This window comes from Ambystoma mexicanum, chromosome 6p, assembly GCF_040938575.1.
Source record: "Ambystoma mexicanum isolate Mex_15411 chromosome 6p, UKY_AmexF1_1, whole genome shotgun sequence".
Classification (NCBI taxonomy): Eukaryota; Metazoa; Chordata; class Amphibia; order Caudata; family Ambystomatidae; genus Ambystoma; species Ambystoma mexicanum.
Genome location: NC_090935.1, coordinates 591,779,570 through 591,799,457, shown reverse-complemented (window position 1 = coordinate 591,799,457; position 19,888 = coordinate 591,779,570). Strand labels below are relative to the sequence as shown.

The following is a 19,888-nucleotide window of genomic DNA, read 5'->3' as shown; positions in this document are numbered from 1 at the left end:
GAGAGCTTCAGGCTGTAGAAAAAAATGCCTTTTCGTGTAGTGGCTGGGGCTGCCAGGGGAGATTAGTGGGCCCCGGCAGGGCCCCGCCTCAAAATGAAATTTTGGAGCCTGCCGGGGCCCAGCCCCGTCAGGTCCCAGCCCACTTAAAGCCCTGTGGTCACAAGATACAGCATGTAGTTTCATATGCCGAGTGTGGCCAAGGGTGGGTGTGGAGGCCGTCTGCGGGTCAGGTCAGCCAGTTTAGGAGCCCAGAATGGATTCTGGATACTTACAGCAGTAGTTGAGGTGTGGATGGGACTTGGGTGATTGGTGCCTTCTGGCATGACTCAGATGATAGCCGGGGTCGGGTTCAGTACAGCCTCGGTGGTGGAGGTATTTAGTATAATGGAAGTAAAGCTTGAGGGGGAGGAGGGTATCAAGCTGTGTTGAGCGAAGGTTGCAAACAGCAACATGATTTGAACAAAGTACTTTACTGTTACAGAACTTTCAAAACGCAGGGAAAGACCAGCTCCAGAGTGGTCCTACGCAGGGTGGCTGCTTATTCGAAAGACTCTGGTTGGTCCCCTTTTGTAAAAACTACAGATACCAGGAGGCCCTAGGAGGGGCCGACGTAGGAGGTCAAAGTGGTCCTACAAGGGTTGAGTAAAATCTCTTGTACAGTCGAAAGTCTTTGACCCGTAACCGAGAGGAAAGCTAAGGGAAGTGAATCCCACACCGTGATAAAAGCAAAATGAACAGTGAAACTGGCAAATTTGAACCCAGCAGAGGAATGCCTGCAAAGCGAGGTGAAGCATGATAACCCTGTGAACATTGTGTTGACAAGAGTGAACCCGGATGAGGGATCTCCACAGTGAAAGTTTGTTTAAAAGGACATTGAGAGTCGTGAATACTACAGGTGAAGAGATTGTGAGTGAAAGACCATAGTGAACCGGACAGAGGGAGGCTAACATCTGAGAGGATCAGAGCCTGTTTGAAGGGGGAATACAGGGGTGAAGAGTCATCACCCAACGTATAAAAGTACTGAAAGAAAATGTATTTTGTTATTGTTGACATATCAGGCCCTCAGTGGCAAGAGACTTTGTAGAAAAGAGACTTGATCACGGAAGGTCCTGATATCGCTGCAAGGAACTGTAACCTCATGCTGGAGAAGCCCAGGAATGGGCTGTGCTCGAGAGACCCGCCTTGTGCCATGCGTCACGTGACCTTTTTCTCACCATAAAACACAGCCCAATCCACCCTTGCGGCGATAAGCCCGACGGGGTAAAGGGCGCTGGCTGTTGTGCGGCTGTTTGGCGCAGGAGGCGCACAAGATAATGTTAGCAGATTGACGGATAAACAACACCTGGGTGGACTTACCCAGAGCTGAGATCGGAGATCGGCTAAACTCACCGCATCGGACAAACAAGGTGAGCTAACCCTGCACCCTTAGTAGATATTGATTCTATCTACTTCTGAACGCCAATCAATAAGCGTACAACGCCAGATCCAAATAGTCTACCATCTGCGTGGGGTGCTGCCGGGAGACTGCGGGGGGCCTAACCCCTCTGATCCCTAATCACCCACAGTTCAGAGAACACTTTAAAACTGAGCTGAGCTAACCACACATTTGTAGATTATCGAGCATCACACCAAAAAGAGAATGGCTGACACACAAGGCCATATTGGAAAACTTAATGCGGACCTATCAGTACCGACTAAAACGCTGTCTGCTGGCCGCATACACGCGGAAAGCTTGACACACCCACACACAAGATCACAGTTACAAAGATGGAACTCGCTGGCTACCGCATGTAAACCCCTACGGCGGCAGTCGACCAAGCCCTATCGCAAACCCGAATGCAAGTCAGACTGTGACGGTGACTGCACGGGGGAGACAAACCGTTTATCATCAGCATCTGACCTCGAAAATAGACAAGATCTAGACCAAGACTTAGATCAGACACAAATAAGAGAAGAACCACTGAAAATTCCTGATGATATGACCAATAACCAGCAACATACTATAAGTCTGCAGAACGCAGGTCAAAACCGGATAGCAAGTTGCCCAGCGGCGATAGGTCTCGCTCTCACTAACACAAAAGGAGCCCCAGAAAGTGATCCCTCAAGCGTGCCCTTGAGCAACGATATCTGTGACGCCGAGTCAGGCACGAATGGTTCTCCTCATAAATTATCTCTACAAATCAACAGGAGTCAGGTCTCGATCCACGACGAATGTGGTATCTTACCACAGGTCACTGAGATGGAAGCGACGAAGGAAAGCCCATACATAAATAGACATGACTCCTCCATAACCTCCTCGAAGAGCTTACCGGCAAGTGGAGAAGAGCATCTGTATTTAAAGCAAAAAACGGGAATTATGGACGATTGGGTCGGTGCTTCAAATGACGATGAGGTCTTCCACCAAGCGCATCACGACACAATTGAAACTCTTCGCATCAACGAGCCTATTGCTACGGGATCCAACAGGAGAAACTCATTGGAGGTCGTTAACAAGATATTAAACGATATCACACTAATAAATAAAGCACGAGGCGCCATAGCAAAAGACAGACTGGTCACATCGATCCACGAGCCCAGTGTCACCGAGGCCATTGAAGATATTGTAGATGTAATGAAGGAGACCTTGGGAGCTCTGCCCCTATCACAATGGAAAAATGCCCATGGGAAAAGTAGGCGCATCGACCACAGCCTATCTCCTACCCTACTGTGTTCACAGAGAAAAGGCACAAAAATCCCTTCACAAACTCCAATGAGACCATCAACACCCCCATCTAGGCATGGAGGTCTCCCAGAGACGAGACAATCACCCACACCCCATTCATCATCATCGTGCGACTCTTCTTACTCAGAGTCACAGTACAACAAACCAAGTCGCCCCAAACCTCGATCGCACCAATCCCCACAAAATAAGTATGAGGAGTTCTCTTCTGAAATAGTCGGTTGCATAATGAAAGAGATTCAACCGCTTGTAATGTCCTCTCTTGCAATTTCTATAGCTCCGTTCCTAAAACTATATGAGCAAGTAGATGGGAACCTCAGAGATCTGTCTACATTAGTTGCAATGATCAATTCAAAACTGGTAGGTCTGGACATGGAAATTACATTAACAAACCAAGTGCAACGAGACTCCAACAAAAGAATTGAGGCTTACCTGAATACTCTTCTGGATCAAAGGAAAACTAACGGATAGGAAAAAAAGTTACTGGCAGAAATCGCTAAAGAAGCACTCAACCTCTTAAAAACAAGGAAAACTCCAACGGAGTCTGCCAACGATGAACGCACTAGTATCCGTCCGGATTCTCAAGAGCTGACTTGTATGAACAACAAAACAAGTCCTCAGGCGAGCATCAACCTGGAGCCCAATTTGAATAAACGAGTTTCTCCATTGCAACAATTCGAGAGCACAACAATCGAAAGCCAAGGGATGACTAGCCCCCTGCCTCCACCTATCGATCTAACCAAAGATGACGCCACACAGCAGAAAAGTTCATATGATGACACAAGATCGGAGGAGACAAGAAATCCTGAAGTACATGATAACGCAAGAAAAGTTATTCCATCTAACACGCATCCACAGGATCAACTTAACAAGCCTTGCTTTCAAACAATCTTAGATAAAACAAGATCGACATTGAATCCAGCCTCCCTCGATCCACAAACACCAACTACCTCAACTGACATCGAGAAATGCGCCAGACTGCAAGATTGCGCCTCTGGGCATCTTGACACTGAAACCGAAAGAAACAATGGCATCTTTGCGATCTTCAAGCAAAACAATAATCAGATCACTGGGACACATCTAAACCAAACTAGAAAGGAACCTCAAATTAAAAAAACAAAAAATCAATGCACTAAGAACTCTCGACGTGGGAACAACTCCAGAAAGTTCTTACGAAACATAAAAACAGTAAATGTAACCGTAAACCAGAACATAAAATCCGTGGATCCAACCCTGAATAAAAAGAGCACAGAAAAGGAGGAATTAGGCGAGCTCTCAAATCAAAAAAGCGAGGAATCTGATAAGGAAGCTGAACAAATGAACGAGCTGTTAAATATGTCAACTTACGAGGACACTGACGAATTGGAGCCAATCGACCCTAAGATTTCAATTGGGTCACCTTCAAGTCACAATGATCCTTCACGAGACACGGTAAATAGGAATACAGAACAAAAATCAACATCATCTACACTGATGTCTTCACATGCTACAATACTACAAAGAACTTGTACAATGATCCCCAAGATTGCAAACACCGAAAAAGCCCTACCGGTGGATGCTAGTTCTATCTTCCTCACTCTGACAGATAGACGGGAAATGTTGCTCAAGAAAAACAAGGATAGAGACTGTCAAAAGACAAAAGTACTCAAAAGCCAGCCCGAACCAGAATGCAGGAACGAAAATCGAGAGCCTTGGGCTGATGTTCGAAAATTTGCACCAAACAAGTGCTATGGGAAAGGATCTTCGGCGATCAAAGCTCCCGCAATAAAACAAGCGCCTGGCGAATATAAAGGAAGTGCACCTCACCAAAATGAACAGCTAGGCAATAAAACTCCCACTTATAAAATAAAGATTGAAAGATTAGAAAGTCAAGACGACGTGATCATGAACCGTAATAATGTTCTACGACTACTCCATTGCGTCCCGCGTCTGAGAACGATACAATCGTATGACATCAAAACAGTGGAATTCCCACAGGAAGGCCAAAATGACCTCGTACTACTACATCTGAAATCAAAAATGATAACCAACAGTATCTTGGATGCAACGCCAGAGCTGATGTCGCTTGGATTCGATATTCTGGAACTAACCAACGAAGATAACCACAAAAGCCACTCTAATAAAACTACAGAACCACAGCCAGTCTCATCCTTCTGGAAGAAAAGTAACGAAGCGAAGAGCCCTGAGAAAACACAAGAGGTTGGCCAACACAATAGAAATCAGCGCATCAACAGTGACTGTGGCCGGAGAAAAGCCGAATACGTCCAAAATGACTCGGTGGAACAAATCCAAATCACAGTCGCTGGCATCCAAGCTTTCAATAAGAAAAACTGCTCAATGGAACTGGAAAATGACGAAATCGAATCATCGGATAACTGGGGGTGGCTCGCAAAAGCCCTGAATATAACAACTGAAAGCTAATGCCAACTAGAAAACTCGCCCCCGACAGTCAAGTTTGGCTCTTGGAACACCAGAGGATTTGTGCATCTATATCAAGAGAGCTGCTTTCCAGGGTTGGATGTTGTGTGCCTTCAAGAAACGTGGCTGGACACCTGCCCCATCTCTGGAGAATACGAGATCGCATTCAATCCAGCCATTAAACAACTGACGGGTAGGCCCATGGCAGGCCTTATTACCATGGACAAAAAAAGCTCTGGATATCAAATCCTCAATACTGAAAACGTGACTCCATACATTCAGGCAACGACAATTGCACAAAGCAACGTAGGAAACAAGAAAATCCACATCCTGAATCTATACTGGAACCACAAGATTATAAGCGGCAATGGATATATAGATCAAGTTACAACCGTCATAGATGACTGGTTCGAAGCAGACGTTGGCGCTGATACTGTGATCTGTGGAGACTTGAATATGAACTGCCTAACAGCAAACAACGAATCGAATCCAAGAAATCCCAACAAAACACATCTCGCCAGTCAATGGGCGACAGAGATGGAGCTAAGAAACCTCATGCTGATGAATGGAAACTTAGCAGGTGATATCCCAGCTCAACCAACCTGGTCTAGAGGCACCCAACGATCGACGCTTGACTACTTTTATGTCAGTGAGAAAATACACCAACATGCAATATCATTCATGGTGCACCCTATGACCAATAGTGATCATGACTTAGTCATTCTGTCATGTATCAAAGCTTATGGAGCCAAACCCACAACATGGAAATTCCCGGTAATGATTGAATCCAACAGGGTCAGATTGAAATTAAAGAAAACAGAGGTTAAAAACATACTAACCACATATGTAGATGAGCAAAAGGAGACTGAATATATTCATCTCTTAGACGACTTCAAAGAAAAACATCAAGGATCCAAAGCTCGTGGCTTTGCTGCAAGACATACATTTGATCTAGAGCTGAGAAAAAGAAAGAGAATTAAGAGCGCAAATAAGACATCTACCGAAAACTGACTCCAATAGTTACTTAACTGCAAAAAGAAATTGCAAACAAAAGTACAAAAATTGGTTACGTTCACACAAAGCAGATATGATGCAGAATGATTCAGAACTAATAATGGAAAAACTGCAAAACAAAAACTCCTCTGCTTTCTGGAAGATAATCAACAACGAAGGAGCCCCGCAAATGGCATTACTGACAAACGCAATTACTGAAGCTGAGTGGATACAACATTTCTCGAAGCTATACAGTAAAAGAACAACTGCAGTAGAGACACCATCATCTACCTTAGAAAAATGGAAGTTAGAATTTGATAAAAACGACATTGAGGAGATAATAAAAAGAGCTAGCTCCTCTAGAGCACCAGGACCGGACGGTCTAACAAACCACACAATCAAAGAAAATCCAGAGCTGTGGGCAGAGCTATGCCACACGATGTTCAAAAGAATAGTAGCTAATCGCAAAAGCCCGGACTCATGGAAATGCGCAATAATCATTCCAATTTTCAAGAAAGGGAATCAATCTGACCCAACAAACTACCGACCCATTGCGCTGCTAAATGTGTTAGGCAAAGTGTACGCGACTCTCTTACAACAACAACTTGTGAAATGGGCAGCTGATTCAAAACATCTGGACCCACGTCAGACTGGCTTTGTTAAGGGTGTAGGCTGCTCCTTGAATCTCCTCTTAATCAACCTCCTTGAAGCCATAAGAACAAGAACCCAGGTGTACCTCGCACTGATAGACTTCTCACATGCCTTTGACAGCATAGATAGAGAGCTACTATGGGAGAAAATGAAGACGTGGGAATGTCCGGAAGATCTGATAGCGGCCATCAAAGAGCTCCACACTGGCACAAGCATCAAAATCCGCCTGGATCAAAAAGGCACCCTGTCCAAAGCGATAAACACCTTTCGCGGGGTTAAACAGGGTTGCCCACTGGCTGCTATAATATTTAACTTATTTTTATCGGACATTGGAGGAGCAATTGACAGCGCACGCTCCTTCTCTCCAAAAATACACGGAGCCCCACTAAGCTGGATGCTATATGCTGATGACCTAATATTGCTAGATGTAACACCTATAGGCCTACAGCGAAAGATTGATGCAGTAGACCTATATGTGAGAGCTAATGGCCTACAAATCAACAAAAAAAAGTGTGAGGTGCTAACACTGCAAAACTTGAAAACAACAAAGCACAAAAAACCTAAATGGCACCTGGGAAAAGAGTGGCTAAATAACACAACAAACAAAAGATACTTAGGCATGCAAATTAATTCAAGCCTGAACGACAGTCAATGGGAACAGGTAGCCAAAACCAAATGCCGGCAATTTGCATGCCAAGCTAGCGTATTACACAAGGCAAGAAATACGGAAAATTTTCAATAAAACCGGTAAGGAACTTTTACTGCCAAAAGGTAGTGCCGGCCTTGATCTTTGGCGCAGAAAATGCCCTCGGATGCTCCGCGGATGTCTGGTCTACCCTAGAAAACATCTTCTGGGTAAGAGTTTTGCAACTACCAAAGGGTACATCAACTGCATGTATCAGATACGAGCTAAATTTAATATCAATTAATGCTCGAGTTAGTTGGAACCTGTTGAGCCTCTTCAGAAAGCTGACCATGAAGAAAGTGGCCTTGCAATTTGAAATACTACAAAATCCTAGCAAAGGAAATCCCAACTGTCTGCTATCAATGTGGTACATACGCTGCAAGGAAATTTTGGCTTTTTATGACATCGACCCAAAAACCCTACACGACAATCCGGACGCTGCAAAAATTAAGGTCTGGCGATTGGACTGGATCATGACTGGGAACTTAAGATCAGCTAACAACTTAATGAAGGAGGTGCCGTGCGAAGCAAGAAATCTAAACACCCTAAAGCCTTACATTGATCTGTACCCAGACAACGGCAGCAGAGCTTTGTTTCTATACTTCAGACTAAACGCATTTAAAACAAGAGAGTGGTCTAGAGAGCACCGCAAAACAGAAGAACTTAATGCAGCCTGTAGATTTTGCAATCAGAAGGAAGAAACTTTAAAACATCTAACACTCCATTGCAAAAGACTACATCGGGAGAGAACACTGACATTAGGGCCACATCTAACGAAATTTCAAACGCTAAGTGCGGACGACTGGTGGCAAGCTTTGTTCGACAGTCGGGAGAAACATCTGAACTACGCGTTAATTCGCTTTCTGAGCCTGTTGAAAAAACTACTGACATAACACCCAAAAAAAGGGCAAAACTGCGAGATCGCATTAAAGAGGCTCTCAACTGGCGATGGATCGAATGTGACTTACAAACTTATGATGTTAAGGTGTCAACAGACGAGAATTACCCGGCCATTTAAGGAGAGAAGAGTGAATAAACTGTAGTGTAATATTTGCTCTCGTTTTTTAAAGGCATTTTATGCCAATAAAAATAAATAAAAAAAAAAAAAAAAAAAAGCATGAAAGGGAGACCCCGGCTATAACATCCTGACTTATTTTGTGAACACTTCTTTCTTTTCTTGTGAACACTATCACACACTCTTTTGTAACTTAGCGGTAAGGATTGGCAATAGCTTTTTTTTTAGTATAGGCCCTTTTTATTTGACAAGACGCCACTAGGACTGCGTTATTATTGTTTTGATGGTCATAGCTTGCTCCCATCTTAGATTTAGGTTTAGATTAGGTGTTTTCCTCACCCATGTATACAGTTTAATAAACACCCTTGAACTGTGATCACTTGTGTCTGTCTTTACTGTTGCTACCATGAGTTCCTTACAGACCTCAAAGAGGTTTCTGAGGCGCCATTGACTCTACAGCAGTAAACCACTGTCGCAACCCAGGTCAACGTCTACCTGACTGAGGGAACTGTGGCAAACCAGTAGATGGACTTGGATGAATATGGGTCACATCTAAGAGTTTTAAGGATACAATTTTATAAAAAGAAGTTTAAAAAAAAAAGAAAGATAAAAAATGCCCAACTGGCCCCATTTCGAAGAGGGAAGTTCCCTACCTCACAAATCAAAAGCTAAGGAAGGATGTTAAAGTCCCAAAATAAAGTCCTTTGGTACGAATCCTAACAGACTAACTTGCCCTACCACTTCAATATAGCTAACTGAGAAAAATGGGGAAAGTGGAGGCTTTGTACATTAGCCTAAGCAAGGCTTTTGTCTGGCCCAGTTCACACTGGACTGGTTCTCAGTCTTCTAAGTTTCTTTTCCCCAGCAGGATATTATTTCTAGTCTTTAAACCAAATTAAGGATGGCTGTCTCCTTTTATCAACAGAACACTAAACAATCATATTTTTGTAAGGTTGCTGAAAAAAGAAAACATTTGTCTTTCCTTTTTGAAATATTGGGATTGAGGGGTCAGCAACACAAGGCAGACAAGTTTTTGATGACTGTTCAAAACATGCCATTTTATTAAAGTTTAAATGATAATAAATGACCAGGTTACTCACCGTAGTGACCACCTTACTCCTAGTCCTTAGTCCCCCTTCCTCCATACTTGTGGGACATCTCTCCGTCCTGTGGGACGGGACCGGAGCACTTTGTAAAAAGCATCCAAATTTTTTCAAAAATGTGTCCTTCCTCTCTTTCCTGCGCGGGGCCCGGCACGCGGCCGTAACCCCACAGTCCTTTTCTTTGCCAGGTCAGAGACCCATTACCAATAACAGATGAACCTTATTAGAGGGGACGGCGGGCGGGCGTATGGAGGAAACGGGACTAAGGACTAGGAGTAAGGTGGTCACTACGGTGAGTAACCTGGTAATACTCCTACGTCCCGTCCCCTTTCCTCCATACTTGTGGGAGATTCCCAAGCACTCCTTACAGGAACTACGGGTGGATGGAAATACCCCTTACTGAAAAAGGTTCTTCAGCACAGCCTGACCAAACTGAGCATCAGCTCTAGAACTCATATCGAGGCAGTAATGCTTACACAAAGCAGATGGAGGCCCAAGTAGCTGCCCTAGCGATGGACTCCCAGGGAACATACTTCTGAAAAGCAACCGCAGCTGCCTTACCCCGCACCAGGTGTGCATGAATACCTTTAGGAGGTTTCAGCTTTTGGATAGTGAAGGACTCTGTGATGCAGGCGGCAATCCACCTAGAAATAGTTGCCTTAGACGCCTGCTTGCTTTGAGGGTTGCCGAAAGTCACAAAAAGTTGAGAAGAACTTCTAAGCTCGGAAGTCCTATCCAGGTAGAACTTAAGAGCTCTTCAGACATCAAGACAGTGTAGAACCCTCTCTGCCTCAGAGGCGGGCTTCGGAAAAAAGACCGGTAGGGAGATCGATTGATTCAGATGGAATTCGGTCACTACCTTCGGCAGAAAAGCCAGATTAGTTCGAAGGACTACCTTGTCCCTGTGAAAGACCAAGAAAGGATGCTCCACCGACAATGCCTGGAGCTCACTCACTCTTCTTGCCGATGTGACGGCGACCAAAAAGGACACTTTCCAAGACAAGTACTTGAGGTCCACCGTAGCCATTGGCTCAAAGGGTTTATGGCACAGCGCCGTCAGGACAACATTCAGGTCCCATGGCGGGTGCAGATTACGAACTGGAGGGTAAAGGCGTGTTAAACCAGCGAAATGCCTCTTTACCACTGGGTTAGTCAGAGAAAACGAACACTGATCCGTAGAAAGATAAGCAGAGACCGCTGAAAGGTAAGTCCTGCATGACAGAACATGAACCTCTGACTCTGGTAGGGAGGACACGAAGGACAACACCATGTCAACCGTGCCCCCCCTTGGATCCAATTCCTTCTCTAGACACCAATGACAGAACCTGAGCCATTTACTCTTGTACTGAGATCTGGTAGAGGGTTTTCTGACTGCCTGGATAATACGCCTGTTATCCGCAGACAAATTCAGATGCTCTAAAGACTTGAACTCAGGCACCATGCCGCCAAGCTGAGCTATTGTGGGGAGGGGTGCCACATGTGCTGTTCCCCTTGGTGAAGAAGATTGGGAGTTACTGGTAACCTGATTGGCGGACACGCCGACAGGTGTTGAAGTTCTGAGAACCAAAACCTGGCCGGCCACCACAGAGCTATCAGTAGAAGAGAACAGTTGACAGAACTCTTCAACTTCCAAATTGCTCGATGAACCAGAGGGAGAGGCGGGAAGGCGTAAGCTCTCATGTTGTGCCATGGGATCTCGAGTGCGTCCCCCAGAGAGGAGGCTCCCAGCCCCCCTCTGGAGGCGTACTGAGGAAGTTTCTAGTTCATCGCTGTGGCGAAGAGGTCCATCTCCGGTGTGCCCCAACGCGAGAAAATCCATGATAGGATCTCCGCCTTCAACTCCCACTCGTAGCTGACCACTGTCCGCCGGCTGAGGGCATCCGCGGTGACATTCAGCCGGCCCGGGATGTGCACTGTAAGCAGCCAAACCCATGAAGCACGGCCCACTCCCAAATCTGAATGGCCAGATCCACGAGAGGGGGAGACTTTGTTCCCCCCTGCTTGTTTATGTAGTACATTGACACCACATTGTCCGTTCTTATGCGGACCACCTTGTTGACAATGAGAGGTCTGAAGGCCTTGAGCGCCAGAAAAATCGCCAGAAGCTCCAAATTATTTATGTGCATGAGCTTGTCCGAGGCGACCAGAGGTCCGAGACCTGAAGGAGATCTAACGTCGCACCCCACCCGAGGAGGGAGGAGTCCGTCGTGATCGTCACCATAGGGACCGGGTCCTGAAACCCCATGCCCCCAGACCGATTGCTGAGAGATGACCACCAGTCCAGGTCTACTCTCATGGAATCCGGAATCATTATCCGCATGGAGTCTGGGTCCACTGCCCGACGCCATGAATTCCGAAGGGCCATCTGGGTCCGTCTCATTTTGAGACGAGCAAGAGGAAGAGCAAGTACACACGAGGCCATGAGGCCCAGAAGCCTCTGGAACCACCAGGCCGACATACTCTCCGACTGCGCAAACATCTGACACGTGGCCAACAGATCCACCATTCTGTCCCCGGTCAGGTATACTCTGCAGTCGATCGTGTTCCAACGAAAACCCAGAAAAATCAGTCATGGAGGATTTCCGCCAGTCCACCGACAGCCCAAGATGGAACAGGAGCTGAAGGAGAGACTGGAGGTTGCCCGCTGCCGCCAGCGGACAAGGGCTGCGTAAGAGCCAATCGTCCAAAGGAGGATACACATGGATACCCTGAAGACGAAGATAGGGCGCAATCACCGACATCATCTTCGTGAAGACACTCGGCGCCAAGCTGAGGCCAAAAGGAAGCACCGGAAACTGGAAGTGCTCCTCTCCCAAAGAGAAACAGAGGTACCTCCTGTGTGGAGCCCAAATCAGGATATGCATGTACGTGTCCTGAAGATCCACTACGCTGAGCCAGTCGTCCATCTGCAAAGAGGAGCGTATCTGGCTGGGCGTGATCATCTTGAATTTCTCTTGGGATAGAAAGAGGTTGAACTGGGAAAGGTGTAGGATGGTGCGCAGGCCAGCCTGGTTGGGTTTGGGCACCGTAAACAGCCAGGAGTAGAAGCCCTCCCCTCGCTCCCTAAAGGGAACGGGTTCCACAGCCCTGAGGTCCAGGAGTTTCTGAACATCAGCGTTGAGGGAGGGCGAGCCCAACGGCTGAAAAGGAGGGTTGAGGGGTGGGGTAGGGGGTAAAGGTAAGCGGAATCCTGCCCGAGTGACTGACCAGACCCATCTGTCGTCTGTGATGGTCTGCCACGCCTCTCAATGAGACGCAATGCGCCCTCCCACCGGGGTCTCGTGCGAGCGCGGAAAATCCTCATTTGGCAGGTTTACCGGTGGCGGTGCCACCTGAACCTGATGAGGAGGCTGAGGAGCGGGAGAAATACTGCGTACGCTGTTGTCTACGGCGGTTATTCCCTGCAGGAGTATCCACTCTGCGATTCTTGCGGTTGAGGAATCCCTTAAAACCAGAGGAAGGTCGCCCTTGCGACAACGGCCTTTGAGCCTTGAAGGGAGGTTTAACCAGAACAGACAATGATTTAGCCGTCTGAGTGCTATCCTTGGTTTTGGTGAGCTCTACATCAGTAGAAGAATAAAAAAGCTCCTTACCATCGAATGGAAGGTCCAATACTTTGTCTTGCACTTCCTTCGAAAACTTAGTGGCATGCAACCATGCTTGCCTCGAGGTATCAACCTCGGGGCATCATGCCCCGAGCCGAGGTGTCCACGTGATGAGCCGCAGCCTCCAGGAGATCCTGGGCCAAGACACAGGCATCGGAAATGCCACTTCTGAAGTCTTCCAACTTCTCGACCGGAATGTGCTCCTCAAACTCCGACAGACATTTCCACATCCGCATGTTAGCTCCCGCCAAAATCAATTCGGCATTGGCCTGCCTGAGCTGCAAGTACGAATTGGCAAAGATCTTCCTCTCTAAGGAGTCCAGGAGCTTGTCCTCCTTTCCCAAGAACTGAGTAGCCGTCGCGGAAGAGGATGCTGCAGGTCTGGACTGCAACGTGGCCGCAGCCACCACTGTGGAGGAGGGAGGTGGACAAGGCGACAAGGCCACTTTCTCCGAAGAGTGCAGCCTGTACCTCACGTCAATCTTTTTATTGACAAAAAATCCTGATTGTGGCTTCTCCCAGACTCTTCGGACCTCGGCCAAAACAGCCTTCTGCAGGAAAAGGGCGGTACGCTCCAAAGGAGACAGGGTGAACGCCCCAGAAAGCACGCCCTCCTGTGGAGCAGGTGCCTCGGGAACTGGAACATCTAAGAAATTCAACATGTCCAGTACCCGGTCATGAAAAGCTGTAACAGAGCGGGGAAGGTCTTCGTTGTCCTGCCCGCCTTGAGGGTCATCTGACAGGTCAGGATACTGCTGAACCGTGTCAGGCACTGCCTTGTCCACTGGGGACAACGGTGGCAAAGGCGGAAGAGCAGGGGCAGGCACCACGGGCAAAGGAGGCGCCGGCGGAACCACCAGAGGAACGGGTGGAGCCGAGGGCGCTGGTGGACAAATTTCCTTAAAAAGCCCTTTGAAATACTCCCTCATGGCGTCGGTGCGCATAAGCGCTTGAAATTTACCGAAAAAAGCATCCTCAGGAGATTGTTTCGGAACCTGAGGAGGCCTCTCATGAGGTGGACAAACCCAGGGACGTAACGGAGAAGGGTGCCACGCTGGGCCCTCCGCCGACGTATCCACATAAATCAAAGGGGCCGCCCCTGCAGGCAACGAAACATTGTGCGGAAGAGGCATCCGGGCGTTCCAATCATAAACGGGCCAGTAAGGATATGCACAAGTGACCTTAGGTTCACCCAAAGGACCGAACCCTACACCAAGGGCCGATGGCGTAGTTGTAGGGGTAGTACCTAAAATGGCCGCCGTGGTCGTAGCGGGAACGGCCGCCATTTTGTCTTCATCTGAGGGGAACTGCGGCACGTGAGGAAGTGAGGCAGGGGTCCCCGTCGATGGATCAGGGGTCTTAATTTTAGCCTTAACATAAGGAACCTCGGCAGAGCCGGTACTATGAGGCCTGGAATGTTTCTGCGACATACCAACCGCCAACTGAGCCTTCGAAGGAAGGACATCGGCACTGCCGGTAAAAGAAGAACCTTGCTTCTTTGCCCCCTCAACAGATCTGGTATCACCACAAGAGCGGGAACGGTGAGCAACCGCCTTCACCACCAGGGCCCTGCTCGGCCCCTCAGAACTTTTGGTAGCCTTAGCCTCTGTACGAGGGACCTCGGGCCTAGGCCCGGTAATAGCCTTATCGGCACGGGCCTCGAACATCCGTTCGGTAAATACAAGCCCAGCCAAGGAATCGGGGCGCACCCCGGTCTTGTTTTTGAGGGAAGCCGAAAGAGAGGCCTCAGAGCAAGCTCTGGTACCCTGTGACTCAGCAGAACTGGGTCTACACACAGCCCCCACAGGAGGGGCCTCGGAAGTTACTCCGGTGTACACAGGCCCCTTACGGAGACCCTCGGAGAAAACTCTGGTAGAATTATTAGGCCCGACAGGCACCTCAGGGCGAACCCCGGCGACAGAGCGATCAACGCCCCTCCCGGCTCGAGAGGAACCCGGAAAGGTATCCCACGGCCGGGGTGCTCTGAAAAGTAAAGAACTTACCGGGCATTTCTTCTTCTCATCGATGAACGCCTGAAAATTAGATGGGGGAGTGCGTCGGAACACCTTCTCCCACGGTTCCAACCGACGTTGAAGAGCCCGGACCGAAAGGGAGTCACAGTAAAAACAGGAGTCCCAACGGTGTTCCGGACCCAAACACTCTAAACAAAGAGGATGGGGATCCGCCCTCGCGAAGCGACGATGACACGAACAGCAGCCTGGAAAGTCTAATTTAAAAGACATAGACATACTAGAAGACGAACGCTAGCGAGAGCCAGAGAGGAAAACAGGGAAGAAAATCTTCCGAGGATGCAAGTGCGTCCGGCCCTGATTGAGCGGAGAAAAGGACTGGGGGCCAATGCGCGGGGCGGAGCCAAGGTGGGCGGGGTTACAGCCGCGTGCCCGGCCCCGCGCAGGAAAGAGAGGAAGGACACATTTGCTTCAGTCCCGTCCCACAGGACGGAGAGATGTCCCACAAGTATGGAGGAAAGAGGACGGGACGTAGGAGTATGCCTCACTACCCTGTGACAGGGTTAACTCACCGAAGCAGGACCAGGAGAGAGGCTTGGGTGCCACAGGACATCATGGCAGTGAAAGGGTGCATGGATAGCCCGGTGGGAGGGAGCCTGAAGAAATGACAGGCAGACAATTCCACCAATGTCCAGGGGGAGAGAAGTTGAGGGGGTTTTACTCTAACGGTGGTTTTGATAATGTTGACAGGGAACTGAAATGTTACCGGACGAGAGCTACGAGTCAGCGTACTAAATTGCTAACTGAATGAAATTCATGAGTTGAAACAGTTCCGTAAAGTTGTAGCCACGTTTGGCTGAGAAAAGGTTAACGCTGCTAAATCAGACGGCAGAGCGTTAATGAGTTCGCACAAGCGATATTAAAAGAAATTCTGTCACGGGAGACCGGGATACGCACATACGCATTTGTCAGGAGCCGGCGAACAGAGAGAAAGTAAGGAGAGAAGTGGCCCAGCTGACGAAGAAATCCTGTTAAGGGAGACCGGGTACTCCAAGTCACATCCACAACAAGAGCCATTTAAGAAGAGCCAGTGAAGGGCTTTGTTCGCCGCAGATGCAGTGCAGCCTTCGAGCGACGTAAGGGAAGAGAGAGGCAAGAGACGTACGCAAGGGGATCATCTGTCAAAAGGTGAGCGGAGTGTTATCCGGACTGTGAACGAGTTGGGGGAAAAACAGCAGTGCCTAAGAGCAGCGCAAACCTTCCCCATATGTTATCCTGAACTGGCATTGGCATAAGAAGAGGTTAACCCCTGCTGACAGTTACCCGACTTGTCAGAGAGTCAATTACTTGTCTCTGTCCAAACACCAGAGAGAATACCGCAGCCCTTAAATCACCCAACAAGGGAATTTAACACAAACAAGGGAAAGGGATTAAAGGAAAGTCATAAGAGTTGAATTGTCTCCTGTTCGAAGCCATTAAAGTGAACGCATAGTAAAACCCTGAAAGGAAGAAACAACACCCATGAACATGAACTTAATCACACGAACACAGGTACAAGAGAGTACCCCAGAACCCCAATTTTCCACAAAACCATTAGAGGTTGCAGAGAGAAATTCCCAGTAGCACCGTATAAATCTGCATGAGTTTGCACCAAATAGCCCAAGAAGGAATTTGAACAATTAATTCCATCACATCACCTGCATAAAATAAAGGGTTTTGGTAGAAATTATCCCGCTGAGTGTTATCATTAATATAGGCTTGGAACGAATTCTTGACATTTGGTGGCAGCGGTGGGATTCTGAAGAGCCCATGGTGGCCTTAATTAAGACACTGAGTGAGGGGAAGCATCAATTACAACAAGCCTTGCAATTACAAAGTCAGCAAGCGCAAGCAGACGGGCAATCCTTCCAGCAAGCAATCCAGGTACAGCAAGCTCAATTAATTGAAGCTACAAACCTAAGGAGACACTCACAGGTTCTGGCTACAGTTTTACAGAAATTCACCCCCAGTGAAGACCCGGCACATTTCTTTGTGAATTCTGAGAGGGTTGCAAGAAATGCACAATGGCCAGCCGAGAGATGGTGCCACTATATCGCTCCTCTGATGACAGGGGAGATGCAGAGCGCATATCAGGCAGCAAATCCTACCAGGGACACATCTTATGTGGACACGAAAAGGGTGGTGTTTGAGAGACTGGGTCATGATGAAGAAGCGTACAGAATAAAATTTAGAGAAACAAAACTGCTTCATGAAGAAACCCCTCAACAACTCTTTTATAGGGTAAAAGAGTTGGGGGACAAGTGGTTACAGACAGTCACTACTACTACTCTGGAGATAGCGGACAAGATTGTTCTTGAGCAGTTCGTAGAAGCCCTTCCCATGCTCATACCCATACAACGATTGGTCAGACAACATCATCGCCCCAGTCTAATGGAGGCAGTTAACATCGCTTCGGCCTATCAGAAGGCTGGGCAAGGCCGGCTGGTGACATACCCTACTCAACCCAGAATAAACAACGGACCGACTTCCAGCACAACCAAAAATGTATCTGCTCCAAGATGGCCTACCTCTATGATCCGAAGACCAGAGTGGGAAGGTCAGAGAGGCTGTCCCAGTCCTGAGGGAAATATAGTAAGCAGAACGTCCGGATTGGGTCCACGAGGACCTCAATGCTTTGAATGTGGGGAGTGGGGTCATCTAGACCGCTAATGTCCCAAAAGATCTAAGACCGAGCCCATGGATGGCGGGATCCTTGAAGTGCCAAAGGAAGGAGAATGTTCAGAAATAAACCAGCCAGTGAAGTCTCCCTATATCTATACGTGTGATGCTGAGGTGGAGGGACGACACACAAGAGCCATGATTGACTTGGGAAGTCTACAAACAGCCATCAGCACCGATCTGGTAGGTTCCCTCCTCAAGTCTGGTAGCTCAATCCCAATCAGATGTGTGCATGGGATGTGAAAAGATATCCAACGAAGGAGATTCAGATAAAGTTGGCCGGGGAACAAGTAGATGTAAAAGCTGTCGTGATGCCTGTGTTGCCCGAGCCCCTCTTGATTGGCTCTGATGTCCCCAACCTTCCCCGCATTATACAGAATATAGAGAAAAGCTGGTTAAAGAGACCCCCTTCTATGACCAAGAAATTGTTGCACCGCCCACTAAGGAGAAGAAGAGCCGAGCCGAGAAAAGGAAGGTACAGAAAGAGTGGTGTGAACAAAATATGTTTCCCGTGGCAGCAAATTGAAAATTAGATGAGCAAGGAGACAGTTTCCAAATGGTATAGGAATTGGACCCTGTACTGAATCATGCACGACCCTCTGCTGAATTAGACCAATATGGACGTGGACCTCATTTCATAAAGGAAAAAGGCTTATACTACTGGATCGCAAAGGGCCATGGGGAGGAATCAATTCGGCAGCTATTGTTTCCGAGGAAGTATCAATGAGCTGTATTGAAAGTGGCCCATATACAAGTGGGAGAGGGGCATTTGGGAGCAGAGAAAACCACACAGAAGATTATTGGAAGATTCTATTGACCAGGAATTTATGGACAGGTGGCTAGATTCTGCCAACAGTGTGGTGAATGTCAGAAAAGGAATAGAGCCAACATTGCCAAAGCTCACTTACATCCTATGCCTCTGATCCTGGAGCAGTTTCATTTGATTGGAATGGATATCGTTGGACTTCTGAACACCACTAGTCGAGGACATAAGTACTTACTGGTGATTGTGGACTATGCCACACATTACCCAGAAGCTTATCCCCCGAGATCTATCAATGCACAACAGATCTGTGACGCACTGGTGCCTTTTATAGCTCGTGTGGGCATACCACGAGAAATTGTGACGGACAAGGGTACTAACTTAATGTCATCAGTTCTCAAACAAGTATGAGAGACTCTTTACATTGAGCAGTTCAGACAGCGGTATATCATCCACAAACAGATGGTTTAGTGGAGAGATACAACCAGACCATCAAACAAATGTTAAGGAAAACATCCAACCCGGAAGACAGAAACTGGGACAGATTGATACCATGGATACTGATGACCCTACGCAACACGCTGCAATCTTCGATGGGCTTTGCCCCATTGGAACTCCTGTTTGGTCGACCTGTCAGATCTCTACTTGACATATTAAAGGAAGGGTGGAAAGAACAACCCAATCCCAACATATAATAATTTTTTACTTTGGGATATAAAAACAACTAATTTATTTGTTTCATCACAATTGTACAACAACAAGGGACATTTGTTTTCCTTATGACTTCCTAGCAAGAACAGTTTATCATTAATACAATTGTTTTTTCAATACAAAACTTTCGCTTGTTTAGATTTCATTTGTACTCCAAAAGTGACAAAGAACAAATTTATGTTAACGTTCACCATTAAGTGTTTTTTTCTTAATGACTCTATACCCAATATTTGTATGCACCATTTATATCACTGATTTTATATGTTTTTACATGCTAGACTTCACCATGTATGTTACTCTTGTTTCTTTGATATAAAGTTTTTACTTTGTAATTTCCATAATGTTTATGTCTCATTTTGAAGGAGTGACTTTACTTTTTATCGCATGTAATATCTATAAATTATACTAGCTATACAGGTTTTGGACCAGATGAATAATTCTAATTCATTTATACCCCATATGGGCCAACCCTTGATACACCAGGACCTTGTTTTGTTGTAAATATGGAAAGAACAACCCAACCAAGAGCTTACTCTG

General features: G+C 47.1%; 1 protein-coding gene across 1 annotated transcript in view; it reads right to left on the bottom strand.

Annotated features, from left to right (window-relative positions):
• Nucleotides 1-19,888, bottom strand: part of AP3B1 (adaptor related protein complex 3 subunit beta 1) — a 2,743,269-nt gene that overhangs the window by 218,944 nt on the left and 2,504,437 nt on the right. The gene's annotated exons all lie outside the window — the stretch shown is intronic.